Below are 18164 nucleotides of genomic sequence, written 5' to 3'. Positions count from 1 at the left end.
GCCTTCACTATTTTCTCTCAGAGGTACTCATTCATCTTCTACTGTATTCCTTTTCCCTCTTCTAATCAATCATTGCCTAATGCTCCCAGTAAAACTCTCAACATCTGGTTCTTTCAACCTATCCAGGTCCCATCTCCTTCATTTCCTACTTTTTGCAAATTCTTCAGTTTTAATCTAAAGTTCTTAACCGATAAATTATGATCAGAGTTCGTATCTGCTCCTGGAAATGTCTTACAGTTTGAAATCTGGTTCTGAAATCTCTGTCTTACCATTATATAATCAATTTGAAACCTTCCTTATCACCGGGTCTCTTCCATATATACAGCCTTCTTTCATGGGTCTTAAACCAAGTGTTAGTGATTATTAAGTTATGCTCTGTGCAAAATTCTGCCTGGCAGCTTTCTCTTTCATTCCTGTTCCCCAGTCCATATACACCTACTGTTCTTCCTTCTCTTGTTTCTCCTGCTATCAAATTCCAGTTCCCCATCAGCATTAAATGTTCGTGTCTGGTAACTGTGTGAACCATTTCCTTTATCTCATCATACAGTTCTTCAATCTCGTCATTTTATTTGGAGATAGTTGGCATGTAAGCTTCTCCTATTGTGGTTAGTGTTGACATCATGTCCACCTGGACTACAATAGTGTTTTCACTATGCTGTTCATAGTAGCTTCCATGCATTTTTCTTATTCACTGTTAAACCTAATTCTACATTACTCGTATTTAATTTTGTATTTATAGTCCTATATTCACCTGTCTGGAGATGGTTCCTCCTGCTGCCAAACTTCTCTACACAAGCATAGTTTAGAGTTATTGCAAATTATATGTTTGGTTAAATTATAAATTGTAAATCACAGCAGACTTAATTTTAACTTTTTCCACAAATTGTCCCGCTATTTGTTTAGCTATGTAATATGATACATGCTTCCAAAATTCTTGAACAATCACAGAAAATATTTTATTTGGAATGTTGCCTCTACTTTTGTGGGTTAGCACTGTCTTCACCAAAAAGTACTGCAAAATGTTTGAGAGCAAATATGCAACTTTTATTATCGTATATCAGAGAACAACATACCAAAGCTACTAAACACAAGAAATTATCCTCAATTTAGTCACTCACAAAGTGTTTCCAAATTTTCATATTAGTTTTCTTTTACATTACAAAACTGAAATCTAAAAGTTAAAAACCTAACTAAACTACAATGCAATGTGTATAACACATGATGAAACAAGGTGTTATAGTTAAGTGTAGCCACAAAACTAATAATAACCGAATCTTCAGTTTCTTCATTTTGCACTTGAAGACTTTCAAAATAGTCGTGATGCATAAGTGGTATGTATGCAAGAGTCTTATATCATTCGGTTGTATTTATTCATAGGATGTAGTCCATCATATACTTTTACCTCTGTTAACGTGTTGAAAATTTTTTCACTCCCCCTGTTCTAAAATGTTTGCTTTTTCTTGAGGATTGCCCATCATCATCATCATCAGTCTTTTGGCATACAGTTTAAGGTATTTATCATTTTTGAAGTTGACATCTTGACCGCCATCACAGTTTTTCATTGTTGTGTTCAGCTTTATTCCAGAAGCGTGCTTGACTGTTTTCCTTCACACTTTAGTGGATAACTACACAGTTCTTCAACAGTGTGTCCAAGCAATCACTTCGTCTTTGCATTTTCTATAAGCCTTGCCTTCATTTCTTCTTTGCTTGTTTATTGCCCTCTTAGTAATATTTCTTTTCCTTTTCCTGGTGTGTTGTGGTCTATACGGTGTAGGGTGTGGTGATCTACTTTTTCTTCTCTTTCAGTAGATATATACTGTGCTTGTGCTTAAAAATAAACATAGGCAAATAGTTGTAAAGAAGTAAAACAGAAAAGAAAAAGATGATAACCCACAGTTTTGAATGTTAGGATCAAAACAATGCTAACTCTTCATCATATGTATAACACCTTATTCTTTTGTTAAGGTGAAGTGAAAGAAGTGACTGTGTCTACCTTAAAAGCATTAATTAATGTATATTACATTAAAGGTATATAGTCTTAATGTTAATAAAGCTTCAAAAATTTTAATAAATGTTAAACCTAAACCATATGAGGTTAGATTGCTGGCAATATATGCCAGGTCACACACATGTTATTTGCAGTAATGGATTTATTCCCTGACATTTTATCAGGTTCTCCATTACTGTCTTCAGTAAATGGATCACAGTCGTCATTAATGTCCTTGCCGAACAGCTGCCTTTTTACTCAATTACACTATGGCATGGGATTGTTTTATCCAAAGATAAGAGTTCAACTAGAATAGGACAAAATAATACATGTAGCTGTCAATGCTTTCTAATGGAATAAATGGAACTATGTATTGTCAACACGCAGTGCAGTTGAAACCAAGACATATAGTGTGATCAGACTAATTTTAATTCGGTTAGCACTCTCTTCTTCCGATCCTTTCAGTTCTTTGTAGTCAAGATATTAAATTTGATTCGTGGGCCAAAACTTAGTATACAAGAGGGCATTTTTCTTAAATCAGTGCATATCCAGAATTATTTTCCTAAGTGATCCCATTTCTAAAACCTAGCAGTAACCTTACGTGTGGATCACGGATCACTCATCAAAGACAAACCCCATTTCTAAAACCTAGCAGTTACCTTACATGTGGATCACGGATCACTCATCAAAGACAAACCCCATTTCTAAAACCTAGCAGTAACCTTACATGTGGATCATGGATCACTCATCAAAGACAAACACATTTGTGGAGTTTGGAGCCTTTGGTATCTGCATATATCAAATTTGCTTCTTACACAATTGCATTGCTTTGTTCTTTCTGTGCGTATCATTATGCATATGTCACTATTTGGGACTTCATAGAACACCTGATCTACTTAATACCCACTTGACAGAGAACAGTCTGTTCACTGTTAGTGAAAGCACCACCCATCATAACCTGAGATCTTAATTTAGATGATAATGTTGATGCAGCAGGAGCCATCATCTGCACAGCCTCAGAATTTAATTTTAAGAAGTACTAATTGGCAGACCTTTTTTGGAGCACACACACTCTCTAGTTCTGCAGAAGTCACTAGCGGTTGGAAAACTGTGGGCTGCTAGCCTTTTGTTTATCTCACTGTCTCATGAAGTTGCTTATTACACACAGTAATTCCAGTTACAGTGGTATACACAGTATTGTTTTTGTGTGTGTTTTGCTTATGAGATCTGAAATTCGGAATCTAAGAAAATTAAGCAGAGGCACACCTTCAGAATCAAACTTGAAGTGCACTTAGCCTCATTTTATTGCAACAGAACATAATGTTCAGGGAAAGTGTAAGCTGTAGGAAAATATGAAAAAAGGTTGAAATAGCAATAATATATACACTGAGGTGATCAAAGCCGTGGGATACCCCCTACTGATGTGCCAAACCTTCTTCTGGCTGGTGTGGTGCATCAGCTTGACATGACACAGACTGAACAAGTCGTGGGAAGTCCCCTACAGCCATCCATAGTTGCGAAAGTGTTGCTGATGCAGGATTTTGTGCACAAACTGAGCTCTGGATTATGTCCCATAATGGCCATATCATTCACTCGAATTGTTAAGAATGTTCTTCAAACCAGTTGCGAACAGTTGTGGCCCAGTGACATGGTACTTTGATACCCACAAAAATTCCATCATTGTTTGGAACATGAAGTCCACGGTATCCAAGTAGCCGAATGTAATCATTTCAAGTCAATGATTGTTTCAGATGGACCAGAGGACACAGTCCATTCCATGTAAATACAGCCTACACTATTATGGAGTCACCACCAGCTTTCACAGTGTCTTGTTGACAATTTGTGTCCACGGCTTCATACAGTCAACACTACACTCAAACCCTACCGTCAGCTCTTACCAGCTGAAATTGAGACTCGCATGAGCAGGCTACAGCTTCCCAGTGATCTAGGGTCCGACCAATATCGTCACATGTCCATGAGAGGCACTGCAAACATTGTTGTGCTGTTAGCAAAGGCACTCGTGTTGGTTGTCTGCTGCCATAGCCTATTAATGCCATATTTCACCACACTGTAATAATGGATACATTAGTGGTAAATTCTGCATTGATTCTGGCAGTTATTTCGCACAGTGTTTGTCTGTTAGCACTGGCAACTGTGCCCAAATGCTGTTGCCCTTGATTGTTAAGTGGAAGCCATGGGCCACTCCATTGTACGTGGTCAGAGGTAATGCCTGAAATTTGGTATTTTTGGCACACTCTTGACACTGTGGACCAAAGAATATTGAAGACCCTAACAATTTCTGTAACGGAATGTCCCATGCATCTAGCTTCAACTACCATTCCAAATTCAAAGTCTGCTAATTCCCATCATGTGGCCACAATCACGTCAGGAACCTCTTCATATGAATTGCCTGAGTAAAAATGACAGCAAGAAGAAGCCACTGGCTCCAAAAGCATGCATATGTAATACCTATGTTATTTGTATTCTCCTGCCACCGCTTGGTGAGTAGATTTTCTATGTATACAGTCACAGTATAACAATAAAATAAAATATATCCTGGCTGGCACTGTGATTCATGAACACTTAAACTTTTCATATATGTGACTGAAAAAATAAATAAATAAATAAATCTGGGCTCTGGTGATCACTAAATGACAATGAATGAATGAATGAATAATGCTCTTTCATTCATTCATTTCATTGTTGCCCTTATGGACAGTGTTTGAACTCGAAAATCACATGATGACACAATTTTCACTTCTTTCCTTTCTTCCTCTTCTCTTCCCAAAATCTCTTCATCCTTTGGCTGTGCTCCTGTTTCCTTTGCTCTGTCCATAATGTTCCTTTCTTCTTTCTCTCCTTTACAATAAATTTTGCACTCCTAACTTTGTTTCTGAAGTATTTCCTGTCTCCTATCATTTGCCTGTTGATCCCTATCTGCCTTAAGTCTTCGTCTATTTCATGATACCAATTTGTTTTCTTGCTTGAGCTGTTTACTACATCAAAAATTTTCTTTGTAAGCCGGTTGTTGTCCATTCTCTGTATGTGCCCATAGAAAGTTAATCTGCGTTTTCTGATCGCGTCTGTTAGTCTGTCAGTGTGCTGGTACAGCTCTTTGGTAGGTCGCTTCATCCATATGCCATCTCTGTGAATTGGTCCAAATATTTTTCTGAGAATTTTGCGTTCTATTTTTTCTGTGTCTATGATGCCTGATGCTCCAATTGTGGTTGTTTCTGACGCGTACAATGCTTCTGGTAATACAACTGTTTTGTAGTGCCTAAGTTTGGCCTGCCTCGATATGCTTTTCTTATTATAATGTGACCATGTGAGTTTGTATGCCTTCTGGAGTTTCTTCGTTCGTTCCATGTTAGCCACCTTGTTTGATCCTCCCATTTGTATGTACTCCCCTAAATACTTGAATTTTTCGACTCTTTCTACGGATCCATATACCGTATGCATGGTGTGTACATTGTTGGTCTGTCGTTCCATATATTGTGTCTTCTCGTAAGATACCTGCAGACCTGTTTTGGCAGCTATTTCATGCAAGCATTCCAGTGCTTCCTTTGCCTCCTGTGTATTATTGCTGAGTATGGCTATATCATCTGCAAATGCCAGACATTTTATGATTGTTTTGGTTTCACGTGTTCTTCCCAGCTGTATTTCTTTAACTTGTTCCTCCCACTGCTTGATAATTTTGTCTAACACCATGTTGAACAGGATTGGTGAGAGCCCGTCTCCTTGTCGGACACCTGTGTGTATGTGGAAGGGTTCCGAAATTTCTCCCATGAACTTAATCTTGGAGGTAGTTTCTGTAAGCGTCTGTTGTATAAGTGCCCTGGTTTTTCTGTCGATACCATATTCTTCCAGTACGTCAAAGAGTGTCTGTCTGTCTATGGAATCATATGCTTTTTTAAAGTCCACAAAGGTAACTACAGTGTTTCTTGCCTGTCTGACTTTCAAAAGTGTTCTCAAGTTCCAGATCTGTTCGATGCATGATCTCCCTTTTCTGAAGCCTGCCTGGTATTCCCCAATTTGCAGATCTGCTTGTGGTTCTAGTCTGTTTAATAGCACCTTAGAGAAAATTTTGTATGTAACTGGTACTAGCGAAATGCCTCTGTAATTGTTTGGATCTGACTTATCACCCTTTTTATGTAACGGATGGATCAATGCACATTTCCATTCCTCTGGCACTTTCTCTGTGATCCAAATTTCGGAGATAATCTTATGGATTTTTTTGGTGATGTTTTCATCTTGGAGTTTCCAGATCTCGGCGATAATACCATCTTCTCTGGCAGCTCTGTTATTTTTCATTTGTTTTATGATTTCCTCTATCTCTTCTATTGTGGGTGGATCAGAATCGGCATTAGATGTGGTCTTTTGGAATGTTAATTTTCCTGTATGTTTTTTGCAATTAAGAAGTTTATCAAAGTAATGTTTGAGAATTTTACAGTTTTCTTTTGTGTTTGTTTCCAGGGATCCATCTGTTCTTCGGAAGCAGAGGCTAGGGGGTTGATAGCCCTTAATATTTTCTTTGAAAGTTCTGTAAAAATTTCTTGTGTTATTTCTTTTGAAATCTTCCTCAATTTCTTTTAGTCTGTTATTGTCATATGCTCGTTTTTCCCTTCTGATTTCCTTCGATGCTAGTTTCTGAACTTCGTGAAATTCTTTCCATGTTTCTGAATTTCTGTAGCTACTGAACTTGTCCCATGCTTGCTTTCTTCTCTCAATGGCTTCATCACACTTTGCATTCCATCACCTATGTTTGCGTTTTCTAGGTGGTTGTCCCCAGCACATAGTCTTCTGAACTGCCTTCGCCAGATCTGTCCATGTGTCTATTGAGTGCCTATTAATTTCTTCAACGATTTTATCCCTGTTTATCTTCAAGTATTCCGGATCAGGTTTGACTATTTTGTTTTGCGCTGTCTGTTTCAGTCTTGGGATTGGCCTAATCTTAACTTGTAGCAAATAATGATCAGACTCGAAGACTCCTTTACGTGTTCTGACATTTAGAATTTCCCGCGAATTTTTCTTGGATATGGCCACATGATCAATCTGAAATTCTCCCCACACTGTGTTGGGTGCTTTCCATGTTGTAAGTTTTCGTCTTGGTTTTTGAAATTGTGTTGACATGATTTTGAGGTTAAAGTTTTGACAATATTTTATGAGGTGTTCCCCATTTCTGTTCGTGCGAATATGTGCTGAGTATGGGCCTGTTATTTCTCTGAATTTTCTCTCCTTACCAAGCTGCGCATTGAAATCACCCATTACAATTTTCACATGTCTTTCTGGTACGTTGTTAGTCACTTCCTCCATGTCTTCCCAGAAGTCTTCAATTTCTTGTGGCTTCTTTCTGTTATGGTCATTTGTAGGTGCATGTGCGTTGATAATTGTGTATGCTTTATTACCTGATTTGAAGGACAGTGTCGAGATACGTTCTGATATTGAATTGAAGTCTATGATGTTATCCATGACTGATTTGTGTACTGCAAACCCTGTACCAAACAATAATGGTGTTCCTCTTCTGACAGCAGGTTTACCTTTGTAAATCCTGTAATGTTCTGTGTCGAAATGGTTTTCATCTACGAAGCGCGTCTCTTGGATGGCAAGAATTTTGATGTGAAATTTATCTAGCATGTCTGTCAGTTGTTTTAGTTTTCCAAGTTTGAACAGAGTGTTTGCATTGAGAGTGCCAAGGTAGTGCTTGCGAAGAGGTTTTGAGAAGCTCCGACTCTTCTCCTCATGATGTTCCTGGTCCCCCAGAATCCGATGACCAGGAAAGTCCAGTCCGTTGACTGGGGCCTGGGGTAGCGGATTTCTTTCCATTTGTTCCATCATGATTACTTCAAGTTGAAGTTGGTTGTGGTGACCTTCAACAAGATCACGGTAATTGCAGACTTGATTGTTGAGATCAAGCCATATTTCACTGCCGCACCAACTAGGTAAACAGACGCAGACCACTAGTCCCTGGATACCAGAACAGACACTAATGTATTTCTTGATGTTGTGTGTTTGGTCCACGAGAGCTATTTTATTTCGCTCAAGTCCGCCGGCAAGCCGGTGAGGACCCCCCTATCCGCCACCTGGGACGCGCCACGTCGGAGTATCACCTCTCCGCCTGCTACGACACCGTAGTAGGTTCGTGGGAATAATGCTCTATTTATATTAACTTGCATAAATTAAGATACCTTTTAATGTAGGGCAATGAATTATTGTACTTGATATCCACATGTTATTTTGACATGCTGTCCCATTTTTGACCAAACTTATGTTTCCATTTCACATCTTTACTGTCTGACCCAGTTTGACTGGCACATTAGATCTGTAGCCCATGACAGTAATGACTTGTTAATCTCCCGAGCACAAAATTTGCTGACCCAGTTTTCCATACAGGCTGAGAGGAGAACGGGAAGAAATGATTGTTCATGGCTGGGAGTTGAGAGGGTCAAGCATGGCAAAATTGTTGAAACATATTAGTTTAGTTTTAATCCTGAAGTGTCTTCCACACTCCTGAAATAGCTTTCAATTGATTCATGTAAACACGAACTTTTATTACATAACCATGCAAAGGGATGCGTTCTGAGAGGAGATATCATTCACACTGAAACAATTTGCAGTTATTTTACAGAAGTATTCCTAAGTCTATTGTTGAATAATGTCCTGATTGACGAATCCTAATGTTACCTACTCCGAGGCTCTGCGTAAGCAGCCAATGTGGTATTGGAAACTCCATGCTGTGATGTAAAGGCTTTGACTGGTGAAATTCATCTGCCACATACTTCTAAAGGAGAACCTCATACAAATAACACAGCACAAACAAATATTTGCACTGACACTCAATACTGTATGTGGAAATAAGCACCCATGTATTATTTAAAAGACATAACTTTTAAAATAAAATTAACTACCAACAAGTTTAATCATTTATGTACAACTAGGGTACACAAAACTTCACACGTTATACTCACAAAAGGAAAAACCCTGAATTTAATTCTACCAAAATTCTACCCTCACACCTGTATAAATGAATAGGTGTGTTACTATTTTCTAGCTAATCCAACTCAAACATTAAATATTACATCAAGAACATTTTTTCATTGATATATGATATCTGAATATAATTCATACTTGCTTTTATTTTCATTATTTAATCATTTTTGTATTTAAAACATTCATAACATTATAATCTTATGATTCTTAAAAGCTAGTATTAGGCTTTACATCAGGTAAGTATATACATGTTCCCCTGTGTTATTCATCATTATTATTATTTTTTAATTTTCTTGTAAAGTCAGATTACTGTATCAACTAAAACAGCTGTTCTAATTAAATCAGTTTTGTTAATATCACAATATATAATCATCATTGTCATTACTTTTTCTTCATTGTCCAGGTTGTACTTAAAGTATAAAAACAATGGAAATTCGTGTATGGAATAATACATAAAATAAAGGAAAAGAGCCCCTCACCTTATAGCTGGGTGATGTGCGGTGCATAAAAACACACAATGAAAAACAGTAGTCGCACTTTCTCTGGCACAAGTACACACTTTCGACCACACAAACACCCAAAAAAGCTCACCCGCAGCTGTGGCTAGGCTCTGCCTGAGTGATTGCACCTCAGACATGACATTGCTCTCCCATTGGTAACATGAGCTGCCTGGACCAAAGAATATGCCACCACAACATCTGCAATTGAACTTTTCAATTTATTTTTTGCAGCATTGTTACTTCAACTAATTGCCACTGAAACAATTCACACAGATAAGCAGTGTATGGCTAAATGTGCTGTTACTTCACCCAGCCCATATAAAAGATTGAAACCTGTCACAATAGCTGAGGTAAGGAGTTTTATGGGATGCCTGCCGAACACGGAACTCAACAAAAGACTACAATGCTTTCATACTGGAGCACAAGACCATCTCGGGCATTTCTGTGGTTTGGCAAAATGAGTTCTGCTCTCCGATGTAGACGTCTCATGAAATACTTTGATCTTGTTGATCCAGAGAAATGTCGAGCGCGAGGTCATCCTGACTATGCGCCGTGAATCAGATACCAGCCATTGGCTGATAATGCCAGTGACATATTCAGGCATCATTACATGCCACATAAACAGCTTAGTATTGATGAATGTCTAGTTGGTACGAAATGTCACCCTTCCGTATTACAATATTTGCCAAGCACACACAACCAGTGCCGGGGGAATCAACTTCTGGATGCTTTGTGACACACTCATTGTCTTGAGTTTTATACTCACAAAGATGCCAAAAGTCAATAAGATAAGAATGAAATTGTAAAACATGTGTAAGGATACTATGTTGTTCTGTCTGGGTAATTATTTGAACAAACATTATCACATATTTGTACACAACTTTTCATAATGTCTGTACCACTTGTAAAAAGTTTATTCAAAGTAGATACCAATGTTACTGGCACTGCAAAGAAAAACAGGAAATTTTTATCACAACAATTAAAAAAAAAGTTGCAGTTAGGGAAAAGATTTACTATAGGTGAGGTCCAATACCAGCTTGTGCATACTGAGAGAGAAACTCTCAGTGAACCTCTGTCCACTTACTGCTGTTGGTGATATTAATGTCAAGTAGCAAGGAAGCCAAGACTAATACGACACGTGTGGAATACACACACATGACACGATGCTGTGTGCCTGTTTGGATAAGAGGAGAACTCTCCATTACCAGAAGGAAGTATCATTCAGCATTATGAATGGCTTTTAACCCGTACATGTTATACAAATAACACAATAAAGGATGAAAAAATGATTCCAAATATCTATGGCCGAGTGGTTCTAGGCACTACAGTCTGGAACCGTGTGACCGCTGTGGTCGCAGGTTCGAATCCTGCCTCGGGCGTGGATGTGTGTGATGTCCTTAGGTCAGTTAGGTTTAAGTAGTTCTAAGTTCTAGGGGACTGATGACCTTAGAAGTTAAGTCCCATAGTACTCAGAGCCATTTGAACCAAACATCTATTTACTGTAAATGATAATCCTACTGGTTCCCCAGATTTGAGAAAACTTCCAGACAACAAAGTGAAGCTTCCTGCATGTGTACTAGTAAAGGTGAAAAAGAATGAAGGTGCAACTTTGGCATACATGGTGGATGCTTTCCGTAAACACAAATGTTATGTGATACAGAACTGCATAAAATAAGCAGACTGTAATGTACTACCAATTATTATAATCATTACTTCTATAAATAACATTAAAATTTCATTTTTCTTATGTCACTTGACTCAGAAATTTGATGGTAAGTGGTATTTTTTCATATTTTTAAGTTGAATACAACAATATGGCAATTTCAGTGGAACACTTTTGAATGAATGTGTGCTGCATTAAAATTTACAGCTTGCAGCATTCCACTTGAGTTAGATGTGAATTAGCTAACGAAAATTTAATTTGGCTTTTCTTAACCTCTTACTTCTGTTCAGCTGTTATATGGGATGTTGCGAGAAGACTTTGTCTCATCTTTGCCTGCTGCTTACTGAAAGGCAATACAACACTGCAATATCTACCTTTCTTGAAAAACTATGCAGAGACTGTGTGTATTGTCCACAAACATATAAAGTGTCTTTTAGGTAACAGTAAATATCAGATCAAATTGCCAAACACGCAACCTCTACAAGTAAGTTTATACAAGGAAAGATGGGATCAAAATGTCATTTCATTAACAGTTTATTTGTTTGAGTTCAGTCAAAACCATTGTAAGTGTTATATATATTCTCTGAGGATACCATGCTTTTCCCGTGTAGGACAGCAATGATTGGAGCCCATATATTCACTTGCAGAGTTACTTGATCACCATCCAATCTGAAAGACATGCATGGTCCTTTGTCACAGTTATCAACATGCAAACAAAATAACAAATTTTCTCAATAGTTGAGCTCTCTTGTAGACTATCTTGCTTCAGGGTTTTCATTCGCTAGTATCATTTGTCATTAAGAATATGTAGGGACACACCTGTCCTCTGGAGCGCTATGTAACACTGTACAACTCTGTACATCTGAACATGTACAAGCAGACAAACCCACCAGCTTCTCAAAATTTTTAGCTTGATAATGTGAGAAACAGTTAAATCTTATTTATCTAGTGGTGAGTACTACTTACAAATGTAGCTAATATGAGCACTCTTTCTTAAGTTTGACAACACTTTTGGTGTACGAATACTGTCATTTGTGTCACTCTCATTAGTTTCCAAGAGCAGCAGCTATGTGAAGAACAAAAGTACCTGAGCTTAATTGTTTGAGAACCCCAGTAATATGCCTCTTCCAGTTCAGCTTTTCACCAATATGTACACCCAAAAATTTGGAGCAGTCTGCCATATTTAGTGGCTCCTGTTCATGTGCTTCATCAGTTGTTGGGATGACTGTTACACAGAACTGAATAAAGAGAATTTTCTCAAAATTAAGGGAGAGTCAATTTTCACAGAATCCCTTAACAGTTCTTTGAAAAATATCATTATAATCTCTTCTGTTGCTTTCTCTCTAATAGAATGTAATTGAATAGATGATAAAGTCTCACCAAGTGGCAGCAGGAGAATACACGTATAAAAAAAGGTTTTATGTATGCAAGCTTTTGGAGCCAGTGGTTACTTCTTCTGGTAGGAGGATTTCCTTCACCCCTCTTTCTCCCCCCAATGCCCTTATGACAGCAGAAGCAGCCACTGGCTCCGAAAGCTTGCATATGTAAAAGCTTATTTTATGTGTGTTTTCTCCTGCCGCTGCTTGGTGGAAAGATTTTTCATCTATCCAGTTAAATTATATTGTCAAAAATTGATTATTTCTCTCTAGTAGGATTTATTGTAACACTGCTTGTTGAATGTTAAGTGGAAGAGCATTCACACATATAAGAAACAGGAGTGGACCCAAAAATTGAACCCTGCAGGATCACCTTTGTGGCTTCTCCCCACAGAAATTTCTGTTTTTCTAACACTGGCTGTATCATTGCATTCTTCAGTTAAAACTTCCGGCTGCATTCTGTTTGTTACCATAAGTACGATTCAAATCAGCTGTGTTAAAGCCGTCAATTCCATAAAACTTAAATTTTTATAAGAATGTAGCATGATCTACACAATCAAGTGCCTTGGAAATATCACAGAATATACCAACAGGCAATATTTTATTACTTAATACATTTAATATTTGGTGGGTGAATTTGTAAATAGCATTCTCTGTTAAGTATTCCTTCTGGATTCTAAATTGTGATATGCCAGGTAAATTGTTTTGTATTAAATACAAGTGCATTATATTTTGACTAAAGTTCAGTCTTGATCACACCATTTATGTTTCAATGACGTAGGTAACCGGTTTCGGTTATTTTTACATAACCATCATCAGACCCATGGCTCCCTTAGGATGGTAGGCGGAGCTCTCTTCAGCTGCTACGAAGTCAACTGACTTCATAGCAGCTGAGGAGAGCTCCGCCTACCATCCTAAGGGAGCCATGGGTCTGATGATGGTTATGTAAAAATAACCGAAACCGGTTACCTACGTCATTGAAACATAAATGGTGTGATCAAGACTGAACTTTAGTCAAAATATGATAATCTATTGATCACTGTATTCCAAAAATGTTTATCAAAATTTTACAAGTGCATTACTTTTTCAAATATTTTGGGAAAAGATGTCAATAGGGAAATTGAACAATAATTGTTTAAGTCTGTCTTGTCACATTTCTTATAACACAGATGAACAATTGCATATTTTAACCTGTGTGGCAAATTTTTTTACCAGTGAGGCATCGTATATGTTACTAAGGACAGTATTTATTAATTTTGAATGGCTTTTCTGAAGGCAGCTTGAAATTCCTTGAACAACATATGAGCCTTTGTTTTTTAGAATTTTTAAGTTCTATTAATTTCCATGAAGGATGTTGGTGCTACTTCTAGGTGCTTAAAGTTAAATGGAATGACCTTTTTAGTATAATCTCTTACTGCTTCAGCTGAACCATTTAGTCTTATTTTTGGTGTTAAATTTTGAATGTGATTGTTGAAAGTACTCTCAACTTGTGAATTATCAGTGGAAGAAATCACTGTTCTTTTGAAACTTTGAGGGTTAATTTATGCCAAGTCTCATTATTAAATGAATATATTGTGCACATGCAGTTAGACTGCTTAATGCCTTGCAGATGCACCTACAAAATGACCGTCAGTAAGTGCTAGAATCACTGTCTCCAGCTGCCCACGTACAATGTGAATGGAGTACCTGATCAGATTAGCTGATTATATGCTTCACCATTCTTAATATTTGCTCAAATGCAGGAGCTTTTACTCCTAGGTACTTAATTTGAGATTGATTTGCGCCTCATTGGCAATGAAGTGGTGTACTCTACATACAAAATTCATGTTACTAATCAGCAAGTACTTAATTCTTTTCTAATTTGACGTGTAGTGATGTTATTCTACTTACTTTTGTTCTTTCCCTTAATACCAGGCTCTATCAAAATATATTCGATAATTCATTCAATATACCTTTGATTTATTTTCAGAAACACATCGCAAATCCAGTACCACACCAGAACGACTACAGTATTGCACAATCAAACATTCTCTGCCACCACCCTCTATTTTCTGGGATGGTTACTAAGGGTAGGCCATGGCCAGTAGCCTAGTTCATTATATTATATTTTACCATTTGTGCCAAATTTCTGCGTCTGGTTACATAAACGTTATGGAACTGTCAGTAGTAGTATCATAGATACACTTTAAGAAAATGAAATGAGTTGCACTCCGCTGTGAAAACCCACTGTCATAAAAGGTTTTTTTTTTGAAGTGGATGACAATTGTATGTTGTGTGTTGGAGTAATTGTTGTAACAAATGTGATTTTTTTAATATGACATGTTAAAAACAACTACAGTAAAATAAAATTGTTTATTGCAAAAGGAGTTATGTTTCTTACATATGTTACATTGTCCCATTTTATGTGTGTGTTGTTCACAATCCCTGCTCCCATCCCCACTTACCTGGTTTACACTTCAGGAGCAAAGGTTGTGAGAACTGCAAGTCTTCTGATGCAATAAATCCATCATTTTAGGATGATATGGGCAATAACTTACTTATTTCTGCAAGCATGTTTAGGAAAAATAACTTCTTTATGGAGACTCTGCTTCTGTGTATTTCACAAGATAATATTAATGCAAAACCTCTGTGACTGAAATGGAAATGTCCAGTTGGCGGCACTGACTTGTGATTGTGTAACTTAAGCTTTAGCTATTGTAAATGTAAATGATGTGATTGAGAGATGGTTACGGACAGTTCACTTCGTGGCATATGGCTGGTGAGTGCCATGTCTAGAGTTTTGGGAGGGGATTAGGGAAAGGGGAGAGACGCTCGTGTGAAAGTTTTCACCGTCATCTCACATCTATAACTGAGTAGGCCGAAGACCAAACAAAAAGATAGCACCACTGTAGTTTATTTGTTGCAGTTACCATGACGCTGCCACAGAGTTTCAATGTCTGTCTGATGTCTCTCGTGCAATGCAGTGCTGTGATGGGAGACCTCAGCAACATCTTTAGACAAAGATGTTGCTGAGGTCTGAATGGTGTTGGGCACTTTTCCTGATCACTGAACCCCACTTTCAAGAGCTTCACTAAGATAACAATGGCAATGATATAATTAACTCTGAAACACACACTGCCTGAAAAAGCAGAGAAATGTGATTACGATTTTGTAGAAAAGTTGTTGAACACATCAACAATGTTTTGAGTTTGGTAGCTGTAGAGGACTGTTATCATCAAGATTGCTATGCTAAATTGGTGTCAAACACCTCCTCTGTTTGAAAAGGGGCCCACACTCATGGTACCAATTTTGATGCTGATTGGAAGAAGTATGCAATTTTCTAGATTCTTCAGAGAAATCCCAATTTTTACTGCATGATTTATTGCAGAGAGGCAATGAATGACTCCCAAACTGAGATAAAATGACTATAAAAACGCTTAGAATACAAACTAACTGAACGCTATGGTGATGAAGTCACTCCACAAATATACAGTGATCTAACTCCCAACTTCTAGTCTGGTTAAGGTTCATTGATGATACATCTTCACAATTTGGCACCCTATCCTTATTCGTTCAGAACCTCAAGGCCCTTTCTCCCATCTGCTTCACCTGGTCCTCCTCTACACAATGTGCCATCTTCCTGGACGCTGACTTCCACCTCTCTGATGTCTCCTTCCACACCTCTGTTTACATCCAACTCACTAACCACCAATAGTACCTACATTTCGACATCTGCCATTCCGTCCACACAAAAAATCCCCCCCCACATATAGCTTAGCCACCTGTGGATAACATATCTGCACTGAGGAGAACTCTCTCGTCCTGTACGCTAAAGGGCTCACAAGGGCCTTCACAGACAGCAACATTCCACAAATCTAGTCCCTAACCAATATCCAGTCCACATCCTCACACATCCCCAATCCTCCCACCAACCCCAAGAATCAGCTGAAAGGAACGCCCCCTCTTCACCCAATATCTGGACTGGAATAACTGAACCATATCATTCACCTGGGCTTTATCTCTCTTCCTGCCCTGAAAGAGGGACATCCTACCCAAAATCCTTCCCATCCCTCCTAAAGTGGTGTTTCATTGCTCATACAACCTACACATCGTCCTACTCTATCTCTATACCACTCCCAACAGCATGGCACAGGGATCACATACATGTGGCAGACCAAAGTACAAGGGCTGCGTAATCCACCCACCCGACACCTATTTCTCGAGTCCGGTCACTGTTTTATCCTACCCCATCAGAAGCTGGGTCATCTGCAAAAGCAGCCATCATGTACCAGCTATGGTGCAATCACTGAACAGCTTTCTCTATTGTATGACTACCACCCAGCTGTCCACCAGGATCAATGCCCCCACCAAACTGCAGCCATAAGCAAAGTACACCATACTTGTGGCACAACATGCAGCTGAACATACAATGCTCGATTTCAATGGCCGCTTCTCAACTCAGGTCATCTGGATCCTCCCCTCCACTACCAGCTTTTCTGAATCACACAGACAGGAGTTATCCTTACAACATACTCTCTGTTTCTGAAATTATCCCAGCCTCAGTCTACAGTAACCTGCTGTCTCCACACCCAACAATTTCTGTCCCCTCCATCCTATCACCCCTCCCAAGTTAAGTCACCTTCAGCATGTGTGCCTTCCTGCTGTACGCTACAATCATGCCACCCCATATACCTGCCACTGCTCCCTCCCACATTCCTGCAGGATTTCACTAGAAATATTTTTTTGTCATAATAGATGAACTGTTTTTCGTAAAAACAGAAAACTAAGGTTAAAAAAACTGAATTAAGGGTTTGGGGAGGCAGACGCTCACCCACTATATGACGGAGCTCTTCTGTTTCTTGCTACTACATCAAGTATGAGTATTTTTCTAAGGAGTCAAAAGCTTATAAATTATTTCCCCTATTTTTCTTAATTTGCCTGGGATATAAGAAAGGTAGCAAGCTACAGGCTGTCCATTGATTAACTGATATTCTTAACTGTTCTAAAATATGTTATCTCAAAGAAATAACACAGATAAAGAACTATCAATTAGAGCACTTGCCCACGAAAGGCAAAGGTCCCGAGTTCGAGTCTCGGTCCGGCACATAGTTTTAATCTGCCAAGAAGTTTCATATCAGCGCACACTCCGCTGCTGAGTGAAAATCTCATTCTGGAAACTATCAATTATATTCCCTGAGTAACACATATTTAGAACCATGGGTATGGGCATGTCATTAACAACATGCCTTAACACTATCTTTTTTCCCCTCAGTCTCCTCCATGAGGGGGAGGAGCAAGCTGTTTGAGAGCACACTAACTACCTTTCCAAGCAATAGGTTTTAACAAATTTTATTTTTATTGCATTTATATCCCTTTTCTTGCAAAAGCACATAATTTGTTTAGTTCAGTCTTACAATTTTAAGTTATTTCTTTAGACTGTTGTTACAAATTTTACACATACATAATACACATAGCTAAGGAAATGACAAGAATGTTGAATTTATATGTAGTACATGTTTATCTAAAGAGAATATGATAAGAAAGTGACAAGTAAATAATGTTATGCCTTGAGGTATTTTCTCAGGTGTCAGCTTTAGCTGGGACTAATCTTTTCCTTTCCAGTATGGTAGCCAAAATGATCTGCTGTAGTGTCTGTCTCACAGATGACTCAG

General features: G+C 38.2%; 1 long non-coding RNA gene across 1 annotated transcript in view; it reads left to right on the top strand.

Moving 5' to 3' along the window:
- The window catches only part of LOC124553996, a 40584-nt gene extending 25744 nt beyond the window's left edge, over window positions 1-14840 (top strand). The window contains exon 4 of the long non-coding RNA XR_006968194.1: window positions 14483-14840. This is a non-coding gene — a long non-coding RNA (uncharacterized LOC124553996). The remainder of the gene's footprint in view (window positions 1-14482) is intronic.
- The last annotated feature ends 3324 nt before the right edge of the window (window positions 14841-18164 follow it).

This window comes from Schistocerca americana, chromosome 11 (assembly GCF_021461395.2).
Source record: "Schistocerca americana isolate TAMUIC-IGC-003095 chromosome 11, iqSchAmer2.1, whole genome shotgun sequence".
NCBI lineage: Eukaryota > Metazoa > Arthropoda > Insecta > Orthoptera > Acrididae > Schistocerca > Schistocerca americana.
This window is presented reverse-complemented; position numbering and strand designations above follow the sequence as displayed.